The 20,667-nt window shown below is 34.4% G+C and overlaps 1 protein-coding gene across 1 annotated transcript in view; it reads left to right on the plus strand.

Moving 5' to 3' along the window:
• Window positions 1-5,864: 5,864 nt before the first annotated feature.
• Window positions 5,865-20,667, plus strand: part of LOC140168649 (uncharacterized) — a 46,519-nt gene continuing 31,716 nt past the window's right edge. The window contains exon 1 of the mRNA XM_072192060.1: window positions 5,865-6,020. The gene's annotated coding sequence lies outside the window, so the exon portion shown is untranslated. The remainder of the gene's footprint in view (window positions 6,021-20,667) is intronic.

Raw genomic sequence — 20,667 nt, forward strand, 5'->3', positions numbered from 1 at the left:
AATTATGGCTCTTAAAAGTGGGACGCACTCAGAAAGTTTGAATGGTCCCCTGGAGCCAAATGTTTTAAACTTACTGTGCACAAAGAAACAGTGTGAGTTCATTGGACAACCAGGAATCCGCATAGATGTTTTTGTACCGTAAGTTTATAACATTTGACCCCAGGGGCCATTCAAACTTTCTGAGTACGTACAGCTTTTAAGAGCCCTATTTTTAAGCTCCTCCCCTGTTCAAACACTTGGTACATTGTAAGTGTATTTCAGCTGTGATGAATGCCAGTTGCTGATGATGTTTAAGAAATATCACCTCAAAACCCCTATAAATTTCATAATAACAGAACCGTGTTGCATAAAATCCAAAATTGTGTCCCCCCAAAAGCTCAAATTCAGCCTCCCTAAATCCGCCATTTTAGGCAAATTCGCTACATTATGAGCACCCTAATGTATACATATGGAAAGCACATTTTCTGTCAAACAATTATTTTACACCATCTCCCGACAAACCCCTATTAATATTTAGCCCGTACGGTCTATGCAGACTCCGTCCAGACCAGTCTTGGAATTTTGCGAAAAATATTCCATATTAAATGTCAAGTCTGTATTATGATTATTATTAGTGTTACTGTTATTATTATTATTAGTGTTACTGTTATTATTATTATTATTATTATTATTGTTGTTGTTATTGTTATTTTTTATTACTAATGTTATTATAATTATTATTATTATTATTATTATTATTATTATTATTATTATTATTATTATTACTAGCGGGACACCCGCGCTACGCGCGGGTCCCCGCTAGGTGAGTAAATGGGAGCGTTCACTAAAACGGGAGGAATTACTGAACAGGTAGAATCATTGAAAAGGTAAATTTCATTTATCTGAGTCTGACCCTCGTTAAGCCTAAGTTTCCATTTTAGCTTCTTTCTTTCTTTTTAGTTTCTTCTACATGGGCCAATTTTGTTCCATTTTTTAAAAACATTTTGCTGCTTAGCTAAAAAATTTTATTTTTCTAAATCTGTTCTTTCTTACATTTCCCTTTAGCTTCTTTGTTTATTTGCTGCTTGTGATTTCCCGTTTCCATGTTTTTTATTTATCTCTGTTCTCATTATTTTAGCTTCTTTTTTCTTACATTTCCTGATTAGTTTCTTTCCTTCTTTGTTTCGTTCCCGTTTCATTTTATTACTTTAACCCGTTGGCCTATTATTCGTACTTTTTTGTCCTCATTTTAATTTAATTTTTCTTTATAGTACCGCTTCATGTTGTTTATACAACAAACATCTTTTTCCCTTAGGCCTATTTATTACGTCCTCTCATATAGCGTGTCTGCGGACGTGTTCACCCGTATAATCCCGTGACCCGTCCATATGTACCTTTTTGGCCTTTATTTTTCCTTCTTTCCGTATTATCATGTCCACTGGTCTCTGGCTCGCAGTCGCGTGGCTCTGCGCCGTTTACGCGCCCATTGGCGTAGTGCGCGTTACGCACGAGGCGCCGACGCGCTGCCGGCCAGCTGCAGTGACGCGTAGGCCGACAACCGATTTTCATAACAAAAACCCCGTTTTTACCCATATTTTCACTGTTTTTGCAGCCAATTCTTGACCGTTTTCAACCAAATAAAGTTTAAACACGTTCCCGTATATTCATCGATCTCCCGTATGAATTTGGCGACATTTGGATCGAAACTGACGGAACCTTTATAGGCATACATAGATACATAGATACATAGATACATACAACATTTCCCTATTTATAGTAAGATTATTATTGTTGTTGTTGTTGTTATTGTTGTTGTTGTTGTTGTTGCTGCTGCTGTTGTTGTTGTTATTGTTATCATAATCATTTTGATTAATTTTTATAATACATTTGAATAGATACATTTCTAAGGTATTTGAAATCCCACTGAATATAAGGCAACAAACCTGTCGTACTATATATAGACCAACCAGGAAGATTGTATTGGGATGTTCTTCCTGTAATTGTACTTTAACCATGACTTACAAAAAGTACAATCAAACATAAAAGGCCTAAACATGAGCACGGTTTGCAAGAAGACGAATATCTAAGAATTGTATTTGAGCAAAGTAGTAGTCTTTGCATTTGTTGAATTCACGCCGCCCAATCTTAATCTTTCTTTAATTATATGTTTGTTTCCCTTCCACATCTTTGAAACGGAATTCCCACTGATTTGCATCATGTTAATAATCTTGGTTTATTTAAGTCTGAATATGCTTAAATTATCTTGTGGTATTACATGCTTTGGCTTATGTTTTTTCAAATGCCTGTATTTTATGTAAAGTCTGCACAAAAAGTAACGCAGCTGTTATAAATATGCCTATAGCTTCAGAACTAATAATAATGTTTCCACGACATTTCTACATAGAAAGAAGGATGATTTATTTACCCGCATTTTTATGCCTAATTTGTTAAATGTCGTTCAATATTAACAACACAGTAGTACTTTTAAGGGGGTTCTACACCCCTACCCAATTTTGTGCCTATTTTTGCATTTTTTTCCAAATGTACAGCACATTGGTGACAAGTAAGATATGCATATTATAGGGGCAAGGGCTACAACTACTGCACTGGAAATTTTATTTCAGCACAGACAACAACAGTTGTGGAGTTACAGTCAAAAATGAGGGAAAACCAATATTTGATCAATAAATCAATATAACTACTTGCCTTGAATTGCTGAATTTTCAGTGCAGTAGTTGCAGTCCTTGCCCCTATAATATACATATCTTACTTATCACCGATGCGCTATAATTTTTGAGAAAAATACAAAAATAGGCACAAAATTGGCCAGGGGTACCCCCTTAAAGACAAATACCCGATTTTAAAAGTTGCTGTTTACAGCGATCAATGGTTATTTGCAAGCATTGTTGCACGCAAAGCTCTCCATTTTCTGCGCGCTGACTTCAAATCGATACAAATAGCTGCAACTTTTAAATTCGGGTATTTTTCTTTAAAAACACTGCTGTGTTGTTAATATTGAACGCAATTAGACAAATTGGACTAACATAAGGGACCGTTCACCAACACTTGTAAGGGGGGCCTGATGCAAAACAATTTCATCGCGAATATTTGTCGGGGCCCCCTTTACAGCCTCAAAAATTTCAGGGCCCCCCTTTTTGACATGAAAATTATGGGTCAACCCATATATTTTCCCAGGAAAATTTGTAGTCATTTTTTTCAGCCCCCCCCCCTTAGGAAAGTAAAAACATTTTCAGACTCCCCCTAACAAGTGTTTGTGAACGGTCCCTAACTGAATTCATTGGCGGTATAATTGTTTGATTGTTACCCACACCACTCCACGCCATACATAAATTCTGTCAGTCACATTTCCCAAATATGAAATTTTTTAAAAGTAAAATTTTAATTTTAATATTACTTCATTAAAGTTTGGCGGAGGCGGGGTTCGAACTCACGGCGGCGGACTGCTTTGGACACACTATGAACCCAGCGCCTTAGACAACTCGGCCACTTGTCTTGTTGGAATTCATTTGAAACTTATTTGAAGATATAATCGCAACTTCAACATAGGCCTACCACGTGACAAGCAAAGGCAGAAAACGTACCATATTTTGGAATTTTATTTGCCTAAATACATTTATTTGTATTATTAGCGCTCAATTATTGTTAACTGCGTGTTTTATAGAAAAAACAACAACCAACAATAAACATGATAACTGGGCGTCTATATGGACAATACATTATATCGATTTTGACACGTGCTTGTGTCTCAGTACATTTCCATGGTCAGTAAAATACTATAGAGGAAAACCTACCATTTTCTTGTATACACGTTCGATGTTTTGATCAAGTATGTGAATATTCGACATTAGACCCAAAATGTTTTTTTCAGGAAATAAAAGATTAGATTACCATAAAAACGAAACAGTAATCTTTGGTTGGGTCTAATGTAATATTCACATAGGATTTTCAACGTTTTTTCTATCCTTATTTTTGCTCAATTAAAAAAATATTTTGGCGTATATAAAATTGAAATAATATTCTCTGCTTCTTAAACGACATCAAATGTGCCACAATTGGGTATCACGAATCGTTATAATGATGTGCAGTTAATATTCATATTTTCTTTTATACAGAGGATGCTTCAGTTTTGACAGGAAAAATATTTTCTTGAAAACCCTCTCACTCGGTTATTTTAAAAGGTAACCACGCTTCCCTAGAATGTGCAATAAATTAGCATTAAAATTTTTCTTATTCTAACAGCAAGCGTTTCTAGAATGTATTATGGCGAAATGTGGTGTAATTGTTACCCACGGTTTTCCGCTTTGGTTGAAATCACATCATTTCTGACAGTCTTTTGGTCGTAAAAAATAAAACTAAAGACGGAACTTCCTTGTCATAAAAATTGAAGGTGCACAGGCAGCACAGACCGCCAGTCGAATGTGTTTCATTGGCCAAATCTTCAGACTTACTCTTAGCTCTAAGCTATAAAAGCAGAAATTGCTAAGTGAAATAATAATAAGGATTCAATCTTTTCTGCATGTGCTGGGGATCACGGCCGTAGTCGTAAACTGTAAGTTAAATAAATGTAACATTAAAGTGTTACTTATAGAGTAATGTAACCTGTTGTCATTTTAATGTCTTACCGTGTTGGTGGCTGCAATCCATGTAATTTAGTATGACATTGTGTGCGTCATGCAGTATCTAACAAGTAGCATTTTAAAAACAAAGTGATTTAACTGACACGGTTCTGAAACATATGTATTGAATATTTCATAATAACTCTTTTATTTTTTTAAACACTGTATTGGTACATAAACAACTAGGCACGTAACCATTGTTTATTGCAGAGGGGAGGGGGAGGTTGCGTTATTTCCAGAATCTGGTATTTTTTTACAAAAGAAGTTATGGTTAATGGTATACTAAAATACCATGTGAAAGATTTCACCGATCGAGTGGTGGCTAAACATGAGTACTAGTATTAGGGATACCCACTGTCAATACAGTTTCCACTAGAACGATTTTTCATTTACTGTGTGCGTGCACTCACACACGTATTGTCTATGGAGAAACTGATTGATACAAGAAATCCCAGGCCTGTTAAATGGCGTACGGTTTTCCGCTTTGGTTGAAATCACATCATTTCTGACAGTCTTTTGGTCGTAAAAAATAAAGGTCATCGAAGGGTTCAAAATTTCCATACAATTTATTTGTTTTGTCACCAATTCATGCATGTAAGAAGTAGCGAACTCTATAGTTCAAATGCAAAACTAGAAACGAATATAATGCGATCAAGCAAAATCAGTCGGAACTCGCAAGTATTGATTTTGAGATATAGCCAAACAAAGGAAATATTTCCTTTTGTTTTCTGTTGCTTTGGAAACTGTTTATTTGCTCACATTTTTGGAACTGGCTGTTCAATTTTAGTAGGGTTTTCTGCAAAATGCAGCTTTGTAATTGCTTTTTACTATTATAAGAAACTGAAAATTTAACTTTCCGAATTCCGACTGATTTTGCTTGATCGCATGGCATATATGACACACATTAAGAGCTCGGATAGCGACGTTTTCACGTATTTTTTGGGGGACCCGAGAGCGCATCAGACATATAGATTTGCATTTTGAAAACCAGAAATGGCTGATATCAAATATTTTTCATTTTTGTCCCAAAATCAGCAACAAAAAAAATTGGTCGTTTCGGTAAACTGGTAGAAACAGACAAATAAAGGATGTAATATGAATGTATTTACAAAAAGACAGGAATAGACAGAATGGGGGTAATCATCCATGTGACATTTGGCAAACCCAGCTGGCTATGTACATACAAAATACGGAACTAAATTTATAAAAAATAAAACTAAAGACGGAACTTCCTTGTCATAAAAATTGAAGGTGCACAGACCGCCAGTCGAATGTGTTTCATTGGCCAAATCTTCAGACTTACTCTTAGCTCTAAGCTATAAAAGCAGAAATTGCTAAGTGAAATAATAATAAGGATTCAATCTTTTCTGCATGTGCTGGGGATCACGGCCGTAGTCGTAAACTGTATGTTAAATAAATGTAACATTAAAGTGTTACTTATAGAGTAATGTAACCTGTTGTCATTTTAATGTCTTACCGTGTTGGTGGCTGCAATCCATGTAATTTAGTATGACATTGTGTGTGTCATGCAGTATCTAACAAGCAGCATTTTAAAAAATAAAGTAATTTAACTGACACGGGTTCTGAAACATGTACATGTATTTGATATTTGATAATAGCTCTTTTAAAATACTGTATTGGTACATAAACAACTAGGCACGTAACCATTGTTTATTGCAAATCTGGTATTTTTTTACAAAAGAAGTTATGGTTAATGGTGTACTAAAATACCATGTGAAAGATTTCACCGATCGAGTGGTGGCTAAACATGAGTATATTATTGAATTATTGAATCAGTAACGTATAAGCTGTGTGCATATTGTTATGTGTCTTACGTCTTTAGGCCCTAAACATTGACAAACTGATAATTTTAATGGTTTAACATGAAAGAGTGGACTCTTTGTTAATACTTTTGACATTTTTTTCCTTCTTTGGTGTTTTTAACATAAAATTGCTGATCCCAATTTTCACCACTGCTTACAACAACAAGTTTTCAATCTATTATAGGCTCCGTCAGTGATCTTTCTAGCTACGGAGCCTTTAATGGATTGAGAACTAGTTGTTGTTGAGAACAGTTAGGTGATGAAAATTGGGATCAGTAATTTTTGTTATTCATATCCCTAGTTTGTCAGCAGGGCCGCTAAAAGAATTTAAAAAAAATACTAATGGCTGCTTAGTTTAAAACCGAGTTTTGAACGACAGAGAACAAAAATATTGAGGCTATTCAATACGACGTCACTCATGACAGACTCATTTAAATAAAATTCTGTCCTCCATCAGCCACTACGGGACAATTCGAATGAATAAATTAAGAGGAATGAGTCACATGTCGGCAATTTTTAATTAGAAGTTTTTTACATCATTTTCTGGCAGTGTATGACTGCTATATTTTGATGCAAACCTCATCAAAATCGGACATCTGGTTACCAAGTTATGAGCAATGTATCAATGGTTGAATACAATATAAAACAAAAGAATTTAAACAATGTTTCGTTAATATCTCAAAAAACAATATTAGCGACATTCGACTCATTCCTCTTGATCATGTCACTAAAACAGGTAATATGCATGACTGAATGTGGAATCGATCGAGAGACCTGTGCCTCTGTCATCTTAAAACTGTGCTGCAACATTGCAATTGCAATACCGTTCCGGTTAGTATTGCAAACACTTTATACAACTCACTGTTACGGCACCCCATTTTGCGATATTTAGAATTATCATGAAGGGGTCGAGCTTCGAATGAGGTGTTTATAGTAACATACTCACAATTGATCCAGATAATGATCACCACCAGAATCCCACAAATATTTGTATTAAAATACATAAGCCTTCTTGAAGTATGGCGGGCATAAAAGGAGAGGGCATACTTTGGAGTGAGTAAACCTTTGCATGCTTTCTCAGCTGACAAACGTTTACTCACTCCAAAGCACTAAATTAATTTTTTGAAAATCTGTTAATTATTCAAAGTTTTTAAACCAAAGAGGTAATATTCTGAAGTCTTTATTTATGTTAGTGATCAAACGAGAGTCACGTGAAAGCGCCTACTCGAGCGAGAGAGAGAGTGAGAAGGAGAGCGATGGAGTCATAGGGCTCTAAATTATATAGGCGTAGATCGGGGGTTGGGGGACAAATCCCCCAATATTTTGCCAGGGGGGGTGGTCAATATAATCATCCTCCAATATTGACGCCTGGATGTGTATTGGTTTCTGTCGAAATAAGCCTCATATTTGGCCATTTTATAGCCACAAAATGTCATTTTTTAGAGCTTCGCGCGAATTTATTCCACTTTTGTCCCATATTTCACCAGTTTAGTTTCAATAGGCCCATGTTAAAATTTTTGCGCGCATTTGTACCATAAGGTTAGCTGTACTGGGTACTTAAAAAATCCAACTCCATTCTACCTCCAAAGAAAAAAAAAACACTGTCAAATAATTTGTTCTATTTTGATAAAATCCATGCATAAATGTTCAGGGTACTTTTATTTTGCATATTTTTGCCTCGAAACTTGGTCAACGCGTTTCTAATGTGTTCTACTATATAACAAAGCCGCCTCCTAATTTGCATATTTGCATAATTAATTTGCATTATGCAAATTAGCTCATTAATTATGCAAATTACAAGGCGGCTTCCCTATATGATACATTAGAACATATTAGAAACACTTTGCCCAAGTCTCAGGGCAAAAGAATGCAAAATAAAAGTACCATGAACATTTATGCATTGATTTTTAGCAAAATATTGGCAAAAATTGCATATTATTGAGCCTTTGCAGACCTTTTAGCTCATTTACTATATTGATTATTGACAAAAACAATAGGATACAAAGAACATATAAATTGATGTATTATGGAAACCGTATGTCCGATTTGCTCCAAACAAAAAAGCATATTAATCAGTGTACTTTACCATACTCAATTAATCTGTTTAAAACATGTTCAAAGCATTTCCTAATTTCTAGAAAATGCATCCAATACCATGTTAAAAACCACCAGCGCCAAATAAATAACAAAGAATATATAGAGCCCAATACGTAACAAAAAAGTCCAGAGAAAACACAGTCAAAAATTTGTTCGAGATATACTCAAAATGAGTTTCTGGGTCAATATAAAGTAATTATATAATAACACATGCTCCTAATAACGATAATTGTGCTCTACGCATGTTTTAAACAGATTAATTGAGCAGAGCAAAGCATACTTATCAACATACCCTTCGTTTGAGGCAGATCAGTCATACGGTTGTCAAAATAAATCAATTTGTATTTTCTTTATATCTTATTGTTTTTATCAATAATCAATATAGTTAATGAGGTACAATGACCGGAGAAGCTCATTAACATAATTTTTGCCAATATTTTGATAAAAATTCATGCATAAATGTTCAGGGTACTTTTATTTTGTATAATTTTGCCTTGAAACTTGGTCAAGGCGTTTCTAATGTGTTCTAATGTATAATGAAGCCGCCTCCTAATTTGCATATTTGCATAATTAATTTGCATTTATGTAAATTAGCTCATTAATAATGCAAATATGCAAATTACAGGGCGGCTTCCCTATATGATACATTAGAACATATTAGAAACACTTTGTCCAAGTTTCAGGGCAAAAGTATGCAAAATAAAAGTTCCATGAACATTTATATGCATTGATTTTTAGCAAAATATTGGCAAAATTACATATAAATGAGCCTTTGCAGATCTTTTAGCTCATTAACTATATTGATTATTGACAAAAACAATAGGATACAAAGAACATATAAATATTGATGTATTATGGAAACCGTATGTCCGATTTGCTCCAAACAAAAGGCATATTGATCAGTGTACTTTACCATACTCAATTAATCTGTTTAAAACATGTTCAAAGCATTTCCTAATTTCTAGAAAATGCATCCAATACCATGTTAAAAACAACCAGCGCTAAATACATAACTAATAATACATAGAGCTCAATACGTAACAATACGTCCAAAGGAAAACACAGTCAAAAAATTTGTTCTAGAAAGATTCAAAATTACTCAAAATGAATTACTGGGTTAATATAAAATATTTCAACAGCAAACACATCCACATACCCCCTATAATTTGCTTTAAAAAGAATCAGAGGGAGTATAAATAATGTAATTTTGATATTATTTTTTTAGTTTTGTTATGTATTGGGCAGGATGCTTTACTTTTTTTACAAGTTGAAAAGAAAATAACCCAGAGCCCAATACGTAACAAAACCAATCTTTATACTACAGAGGGAGGGTATGAATAAAGTAATTTTAATTAAATTAGTTTTGTTACGTATTGGCCGGGATGATTTATTTGTTACCAGTGGTTGTTCTAGGTAGAACCCAATACGTATGAAATTGTTACGTATTGGACTTTTTTGGACGTGCATGATGCACTTATGGTCCATGGCAAGCCCGATTCGACCTTTGTGGCATTAAACACAGTTAACAGGAAATTAATCCAGTAAATCGATTCAGTAAAGCAAATAAGCTCATGCATTCGATCACTAACGGCAACCAGCTTCGGTCGATTACCAGCTGCAGCGTGTGTAAACTCTAATTTGCATAGAGGCTGTACGTGAAATTATTGATTGGCTCCAAACAAAGGATTTGAACCGGTGCACGTAATCATGGCGCAGTGCAGTCCATTCAATCAAATGTTGTCATCAACCTATTTGATCGCAGTGCATTGTTATGTGTGTGAGACGAACTGTCGCGGTTGATTGCAATCAAATAAACGATGTCTTATGTATTACTTTGTTCCGTGATGAAAATCGTGATGTTTTATTTAATCACTCTCGAAAAATGTATTTCTTTTGTAGGCCTATTACTTTGTTTTGTGATGAAAATCATGATGTTTTATTTCATCACGCTTTAAAACAAACGATTTCTCATGTATTACTTTCTTTCGTGATGACAATTTTGATGTTTTATTTCATCACTCACGAAAAATTGATTTCTTATGTATTACTTTGTTTCGTGATGAAAACCGTGATGTTTTATTTCATCATCACGCTCTAAAACAAACGATTTCTTATGCATTATATTTGTTTTGTGATGAAAATCGTGATGTTTTATTTCATCACGCTCTAAACAATAATTATAGTTACATGCATTTCAAGAAAATATCTTATTAAAACGGTAGGCCCTATGTTGTTTAGAAAAAATGTAGAAAGTGATGATGATGATGATGTCGATGATGATGATGATGATGATGACGATGATGATGATGATGATGATGATGATGATGTCTCCAAAAGTGTCTCGGTTTTTCTTGCCCTAAATCGTGCGTATCTATTAAGGGAAGGGGTATGAACGTTTGGACAGTGTTTATCATAAGGCACGCAGTTTGTCTCGACATTTGAAAGGGGCGTGAATTCATTTTTGGATACGCCCCTATTATAATTAGGTAATACCCAGGCGGCTGACACTGAAAAATTTGCATGGAAAAATGACCCGTCTCCTCCGCAGCCAATTTGGTTCCGCTCCATCGAAATCAAGCCGGTCACGGAGGAGACTACCCTCCTTTGTGTTTGTTCATTTGTGTATGGAGAGCCCTTTTGGAGTCCGGAATGACTTAGGCTACGCTCTCAGCTAGAGTCCGACGCTGCATTGCACTAGAAATACCTTTTCTGTGAAATCGCTTTAGAGCCAACCGGGAGCACGTATTCGTTTTGAAAATATAGCATTAAAATTAGTATCACCCTTGTGGCCACCGTGCAGTGGAAAATCTTAATTTTTTCATTAAAAGGAAATGAAAATTAAAAAAAACACGGATCTACTTGTGCACCAATAAAATTGGCACAGCAATTTGTCTCAAATATGAATGAATTTTAAGAAACATACGGGGTATGATGAACATTGACCTGACGCCATGATAGTAGGATCTATTAGTCGTTTTATATACAATGTATATACCGTATTGTCATAATACCAATATTTGTCATTATATATAATGAGTAATATCTAGCAACGTAAATGTGCAGTTCATATGCACAAACGAATACTGATCTTTATGATATTCAGGTTTTGTACATCACATATAACATGTCACATAGGAGGTCATACGTGTTGACCTTCATCTATTGTATTTGTTCATCTGTGTATGGAGAGGATTAGCGCCATTAAACGCCATTAAAACGCCATCAGTATTAGGGCGTAGTTCAGTGAACTCACCGGATTGCTATTCCAAGTACTTTGATAATACAGATAATATGTATTAATGGGTCGAGGCGATTGCATTGAAAAACCTAATAAATTATTCATAACAGTTACGTAATCAATCGATAGTGCGGACACTTTTTATTTGCAAACCACCAAAATTCGTGATCTTTTAGCGTTGGAATAGAGTGCCCTCTCAAGAATATCAACTCTCTGGTAATACTCACACACATTCCCTATGTATATACATGTACCACATGTAGTAAATCTGTCTGCTTTATCTGTATTGAGCCTTTCTTAAGCAAATAGTTAAACACGATTTCATCAAACATTATAACAATAGCTCTTTTACAGTGTGCAATCATCCCGGGCAATAATTGGGCAATAATAGAGGATGTGCGTGGAATTATTGATTGGCTCCATACAAAGGATTTGAACCGGTGTCCTTCACCGTAATCATGGCGCAATGCAGTGCATTCAATCAAACGTTGTCGTCAACCTATTTGATCGTATAGAGGCCTTGCATTCTTTTATCGATTGGCTCCAAACAAAGGATTTGAACCGGTGTCCTTCACCGTAGTTATGGCGGAGTGCAGTCCATTCAATCAAATGTTGTCATCAACCTATTCGATCGTAGTGCAGGGTTATATGAGCGAGACGAACTGTCACGGTAGATTGCAATCATGATTTTGTTGAATGCATTTGAGTAGTCCGCCATATTTACGGGATGATACGTCACATGCAATGCCTCTATAGTGAATTTGTTATGTGTGTGAGACGAGCTGTCGCGGTAGATTGCAATAGCTTGTAATAATGCTTTTGTTGAATGAATTTGAGTACTCCGCCATATTTACGGTATGATACGTCATAATCTATTTGCATTGGATGTCTTGAATACGCTGGCGAAGTTGTGTAATAATCGGATTAATGCTATAACAGTAGGTGAATACAAGTTTTGAATATATATCGCGTTGCAAAGCCCCATTCAGTGATACCAGCAAAAATGAAAAAAAATCAAATTGTTACTTTTATAAATTTTTTAATGAAAAAATTGGCAAAACCCCAAGAAAACGGCAGTATCGACGAAGTTGAAGCCCCATTCAAATACACGTAGCTAATTTATATATACTGTTACTGTCTGTTCAATTAGCTTAGATTCTTGTATTTTTAATATATTTGAAAAAATAAACAATTTTGGTCAAAGTCATCAAAGAAAAGTGTTAGCACAGCCTTAGACCCAATGTGATTTTAACTTTTCAAATTCCAAAGTTCGATTTAAAAGCCCATTTCTTTTCAATTTTGGTCTTTTCCCGCGATTTTTTATAAAAAGCCGTAGAACATCAGGTACCATAAACTTTTTTGAATCATTCCATTTAGTGCTATTTCTTTAGAAATGTATAATATTAACAACAAAAAAAAGACAGACTTGGGGGGAAATTTTACAACACTCGATTTCTTTCTTTCAAGATGGCGGCTTAGCAACAACACGCCACAAAACTGGTCTCCGACCAACTATGAAAATGACCATTTAAACAAGATAAAATCGTAATTATTCTTCAATTAGGGGTAGGTTAAACAGCCTTTTAAAAAGGGTGATGTTTCATATTTCTTAGGGAACAGGCTTATTTGATGCAGTATGATCTCCTGAGCATTTTGACACCATTTTCATCCAAATCGGCCAAAAAATGAGTTGGTGCCGGCCAAAACAAGTATTTGGACAGGGGGGTCTGTTAGGGGGTATGAAAATCAATATTTTTGACAATAATCATTATTATATGCCTAATTCAGTTAAAGTTGGTGCTGATTTGAATGTAATTGATGTCTAGAATTCCATTTATGAAAGTTGCATAAAAATTGGAGTTGTCGTTTTCTCAAAATGGCTGTTTTACGTCCAAATATGGATGTGAGGGCGCTCACCCCACCTGCCGGCGAGCCGAATACTGTATCAGAATTAACAGATCACATCCACAAATCGTTTGACAAGTTTCAAAAATTTGTGAAGTCAACGTTGGACAGCCTTATGAAGAAAATGACGGAACTAGAAACGAATTTGAATCGTTCTATAGACTCAAATGATAGTGAAGTCACCCCTCTTGAAAGAGTCACCAGCACAAAGTTTCTAGGCCTTCAAATTGATCAAAATCTTACTTGGAAGGAGCATATTGTAAATGTCATTAAAACTTGTTCTCGAAATGTCGGCGTCATTAACAGAGTTAAACATTTTCTACCCAGTGAAGCTTTGTATACATTATATTGTTCGTTAGTCTTGCCGTACATGAATTATAGTATTTTAGCATGGGGATGTGCCTGCTCTTCATATATTCATAATCTGTTTAAAATTCAAAAAAGAGCATTGCGTATTATTAGTAACAGTAATTACAGATCTAGAACTAATCCTCTATTACTTAAATATAATACTTTAAGCATCAAAGATATGTACGCTCTAGAGCTTGGGACATTCATGTATAAACATACAAATTGCTTATTACCCAATGTTTTTGACGACCTTTTGACAAAGCACTCTGAAATTCACGCTATAAACACTAGATATAGAAACAATCTCATCTTACCTCGAGTCAAGAAAGTCTTTTGTGAGAAATCTATTAAATATGCAGGTATAAAGCTTTGGAATGCTATTGATTCTGATATCAAGTGCTCGTCATCAGTGAAGCAATTCCGGAAAAAGTATAAACAACATCTTATGCAAAGCTATTCTTAGTCTTTCAATCATGTGTACCTCACCAATATTTTGTTCATTAATTTCATTAATTTACTTCAATAATTAGTTTTTGATATGTGCATTTTGTTTTTGTTTTTTCTTTGTTTTTTCCTTAAATGTTAACATAGGATATGTCATTGATGGACATGACAGCTGGTTGGTTGGACTCGGCATTTTTGCTGTCTACCAACCTGCTGCCATGTCAAATAAATGCCATATACCTGTATCAAGGGGTTACAGAGCTACAGGCCTTTGGGCCTTTACTGTAATTCCTTCACTCATCGTTGTATTATGCATTTCCATAATTATTATATTTGTATTGTTATTTATATCTTTATAATATATTATTCTTATGTATTTTTCTTGTATCATGTAATGAGTGAAAAGATAATAATACATCTATCTATCTATCTATCTATCTTGTATTATCCACTTGTGGTATCCCATCCAAGCAGGAGGTCCTTAATACACGCGTTTCATACTTTTCAACAAACTCTCTATAGAAACATTCGAAATATTTCAAATTCTGGAGTGAAAATCGGTCGACCATGAGCGGTCTCACACATCACATCAAAGGCTACTGCAAGTGGACGTCTAACTACTTGAGAATAAAGGACTATGAATAGGTGTAACCGGATTAGCTACGGGATTATCTCAAGTATAATTCCGTTAACCCCCTCTTCCTTACACCTTCTCTGCTCTGCCCCAACAATCCCAAGCAATTGTCTGAAACTGCTCTTCGAATGATGTATCATAAGAATTCAGTCGTCAAATGATGATAGTCATATAATGACCAAAAGATTATTACTGACTATAGACGAATCCAATTTCATGCATTCCTATACCTTAATGGCTGCCAAAGTTGGGTCCCCGTCGGCTTAATCTCACCTAAAATGTGAAAAATTGCGGCCTTGGAGGGTATTTTAAACTGCATTTTATCACCCGTGTTACACGTAGACAAAAGAATGATGACAGTTTACAACACAAATGAATCTAACATCGATTTTTAAGCGGCTTTTTGGTGTTACGGGGACCCAAAGATGGCCGACCAAATCCTGACCATGACTTGGCTCGTTGGATTCGTCTATATCATTGAAGACTGAGTCATGGAATAATTGATAGGAAGAGGCACTCCCTAATTAGCATGAGGCCGCATTCTTATTTAAATTAGCCATTGTGTTATAAATTCATATTCATGTTTACCGGTAGCACTTTACACCACCACGTAGGGTAAGCCATTAATAATTTAGTGTTGTAAAGTCAAATAAGCTTCATTCTTTCCAGTCTTGAACAAAATAGTAGGCGGAGGCGGGAATCGATCTCGGTACCTCTCGGTTGAAAGGCACAGCGTACAACCACTAAGCCAAGTAACTATCTGCTGTGAGACGTGTGATTTTAATCCTTGATATTGCTCAATGGAATAAATCGTGAAATTAAATCAATAATAAAAGAAGCAGAGTTTTATTTAGGGCTCAAATTGGAGAAAGCTCTACTAGAGAAAAGGGAAAATATTTGTCTTTGCTCTAAAGAAAATATTTAAGTTAGAAAATAATCAAATAAATTTAAATAAATATTTTGAAACAGAATGTTACGCCTCTATTAGAAAAAAATATATTACAATAACTTGTCTATACTATAATTTAGTTAATTAATTAATTAATTAATTTATTTATTTATTTATCACTAACATTTATACTCACTTCATCATTCACTCACTTAAAATTAATCTCATTCTGATGACAAAACAACCCCATTAATTATATCATGAACAATATTATTTAAATTATTTAAATTTTGTCAATTTGACCAAATATTTTTTATAAATGTCCCAGATAGATCAATTTGATTGTAGGTGCATGCAGTAGAAAATAGTTTAAAGACAATATGCAAAGTTTAAGGCCCATTATGGTGGGTATAATTTTGGAGCTACATTTTATCTCAGGTCGAAATATGATGAAAAAATGAAATGTGTAAAAAACGCGTTTGAAAATTAAAAAAAAAAAGTTGTTTTTAAATCTTTTTATCCGAATTGCATAACTTTTAAAATTGTGTTTAATGTATTATCAAAAGTGCATTATGTTAATGTGTCTAATAATGAAAAACACAATGATATAATGATGATTTTTTGATTTCTCTTGACACCTGTCTCACTTTAACTTCAAAATGGCAATTTATTGCTCGCATTTATTTCAGAAAAATTAATTCATCCACCAATGCCAAGAAATCTACCGTCACCACTGTCTATTTTACCTTAATACACACCTATGACGTCGCGCTATTGTTTTACCGCTCCATTATTTTCCACGAATGGAGCGATGATCCTAATAACACGCCATTCGTAAATGCCTTTCTCTTTTCTCTGAAAAGCAAATACTTTTCAGGGAAAAAGTACTGGCATTTACGAATGTAACGTTAATATCAATTGCACTTTTGAAAAGCAAGTATTTGCGAAAAGTGCGGTATTGTTATCATCACTTCATTCATGCAAAACAATGATACGAAAAACAAGAAGAAAATGATTTTCATTAATACAATAAATTGAGGAAGCGGATAGCAACATTTGCACAGTATTGTCATGGGACCTGAGAGCACATCAGACATATCGAATTGCATGCTGAATACGAGGATTGTCCCTATATCTAATAATATAATTTTGATTTTGTGAAATTCGCGATATAATACAAATTATTAAAATTTCATATTTTTATATTTTTCCAAATGTAACAGTCCTCGAAGTAAACTTTATAAATCTAATGATATGTAATTAAACTATAGGCCTATGTAGCTGGGATGAAAGGCCGACTCAATTGAAAATTTGACCTTTCATACAGGCGGCGGATGACATGATCGAGCCGGCAACTCGTGAAACCGCCCGGCCGTATGGCATTTTCAATATACTCGGTTAGTTTTGTGGGGTTCATTATCGAACCCCAACGGTTTTAGCTTGTATTTATATTATTTATCAACATAGGCCTATTTGTTTGTGATATTTCAAGCGTTTTAAAATTTCAAAATAATCCCATTCAATTACACGGTTGACGATGAAAATTTACTGAATTTAGGGACTGCACGTCATACACCACCTGCTTTCATATAGAACTTAAACATTTGTTTCCAAAAAGACCTACATTTTTTAGTGTTTTGAGGAAAAAATCTATATCTTTAATAATGAAGGTCACAATTTTCATATGATTGACGGCTGTTCAACCCAACTTCCTACTATTTACTGCATATCGTTAGATTTATACAATTTACTTTGAGGACTGTTAAATTTCAAAAATATCAATTTTTAATAATTTGCCTTAAAATGTGTATTGTATCGCGAATTTAATAAAAATCTAAATTATTTGATATCAGAAGGATGTGTCTGATTTGCTCTTAGGTGCCACAAACAAAATACGTAAAAACGTCGCTATCCGAGCCCTTACAATGCAATCTGTGAAAAGCAAGTCAAGATCAAATGACCATTTCATATGAGCCTATACATGCTATATGACCTTTTTGCCAATTTTCCTTATTAGGCCGTGTAAAATTAATATTTTGGTTCTCGTCCCCTCCCTCCTCAGTTTCTGGGATTTGTCAGATTTTTATTTTTATTTTTAGATTTTTCATTTTTTTAGACTTTGGAATGATTTATGAAATCTTCATACATATAAATAAGTTTATTAGAGAACAAGCATCACTTCCAAGTCTTTTTTTTTTTTTTTTAGGCGTTAATCACTCAGAATTTTACATTTGAAAAAAAGCCTCATCGTTTCCTCGAGCACTGTTGGAAAAGACCAAAAACTACTGACAAGGCTAATTTTACATTGAAAAAAAAAACACACAAAAAAAACACCTCCCTCCCTCATCAATTCATGAAAATCTTCTGGACGAGAACCAAAACATTAATTTTATACGGCCTTATGCAAAATAGAGACCTAAACGCAACATGACGCAACTACTTCAACAGTTAATACATTCGAAGTGGGCATAAAGAACTATTGATGGTCTAATCACTTTAATGATTTTACGAATCTACGTTTATTCAATTTGTGTAACAAACATTTTAAATCTTTATAATTCAAGAAGGTGGTTACGGATGATTTGAACTAAACACCTGGATCGTGATATGATGGGTATTTCTATAGAAATTTTACATAAAGCTGAGTCGGACTATTTTTGCACTCGCACCTAAAATTTAGTACGATCATTATATTAGTGTATTGTCCGGCATCAATGAGTAATTGATCAATTTGTAAAGAGCAACCTATTTCAATAACACTCCATTCGTGAAAAATAATGGAGCGGTAAAACAATAGCGCGACGTCATAGGTGTGTATTAAGTCGGTTAATGGCCGCGGATTAGAACGTGAGTGGGTAAGAATGGCTTTCGCCGCTCCGCGGCTCAGCCATTCTTACCCACTCACGTTCTAATCCGCGGCCATTATCCTATACATAATGACATATTCAGTAATCATCCATCTTACAAAATATTATTGTGTGAAATAATGTGTTCAGTAAATCAATCAACCAATCAACTCCCTCCTCTCAATCACTCTTGCATTCATTCATTTACCTGTTATACATTCACACTTTATTCCAACAATCAATCATCAATCAATCAATCAATCAATCAATCAATCAATTCATCAATCAATCAATCCATACATCAACATATCAATCAGTCAATCTGTCAGTCATTTAGTCTCACGTCATCACAAGTCATAAAATTAAAATTGATCGACAACTTGATTGGTCGATCAGTTCATTGTTTCATTGTTTGATGGTTTGATAAGTCTATTGATCGAAATTGACTATTATATAATTATTAATATTGTTATTGTTTGATTGATTGATAACTTGAAGAATTGATTTATTGATTAATTCGTTGAGCCGTTGCAAGTGAGTACGTGAAATGTTTAAGAACTGAGTTACTTCAATAGGCCTAAATTAAATAGATAAATAAACAAGCAAATAAATAAATAAATAAATAAATAAATAAATAAATAAATAAATAAATAAATAAATAAATAAATAAAGTAATTATTTCATACATTCATTCATTAATTAACTAATTAATTATTAGATAAATAAATAAAAGTTGTGCAAGAAAAATCAATGCAATAGATGTCCCATTTCGTTTAGGGCTGATTCTATCTGTATATTTGTTTTCTTTTCATAAAATTGTTGTAGGCCTATTTCTCTTTTGAAATCATTAGGGGCTGTGCAATAATTATAGGCCCTATGTCACATGATCGATAACGCAAAATAACGAAACATTTTAATAAAACCTAAGAAAAGACCAGAATATTGTAAAAAAACACAAAAATGCACAACATCCTCTAAAATAACGGAAAATATCAGTAGATATTCTAAGGTAACACTGAATTTCAGGAGATATTCTAAAATATTTTGTTTTTTTAAGGATACTTTGCGTTATCGATCAAGTGACATAGGGCCTCTTGCTTGAGATGCGCGAGTGAATTTCCGCGTCAAATCACCTGGCAGGCAGGGTGGAAGTTCTGTGCTGTGTACCTGCATTTTTCATTCTCCATTGAAATGTGTACACAATTGAAAAGTTGAAGCCCAAAATTGGCACTTTCCTTAATTTTCAGTGCTTTGAAATTCATGGGAGTAAAAATATGGCCAATTTCGAACATATTATTTTTCAGCCCCCGAAAAACCCACCCACAATGCCCCCCCCATCATTTGGGCAATTTTCAATTTTGATCATTGAAGCGCTCTTGCTTGAGATGCGCGAGTGAATTTCCATGTCAAATCACCTGGCAGGCAGGGTGGAAGTTACTTGCTGTGTACCTGATACATACACATACCCGAAAAACCCACCCAAAATGCCCCCCCCCATCATTTGAGCAATTTTCAATTTTTGCGCATTGAAGAGGCCCTATGTCACATGATCGATAACGCAAAATAACGAAACATTTTAAGGAGGCTGTGTACTCTCAGACATGCATGTAGTAAAAGTGCAATAACTTTGTAATTATTCGCGCAAAACATATAAAAGTATACATTTTTATGAAGGCAAGACATCAATAAATCTTAATATAAATACAGAGTTGGGGTAAAAACAACAATTATGAAGAAAATCACAAAAAGGTGAGTTTTTGGCAATATTTGTTAGGTACATCATAACAAAAAAACACTCTTTCCAAAATATTTTATTCTGTTTTT

This window comes from Amphiura filiformis, chromosome 13, assembly GCF_039555335.1.
Source record: "Amphiura filiformis chromosome 13, Afil_fr2py, whole genome shotgun sequence".
Taxonomy (NCBI): Eukaryota; Metazoa; Echinodermata; class Ophiuroidea; order Amphilepidida; family Amphiuridae; genus Amphiura; species Amphiura filiformis.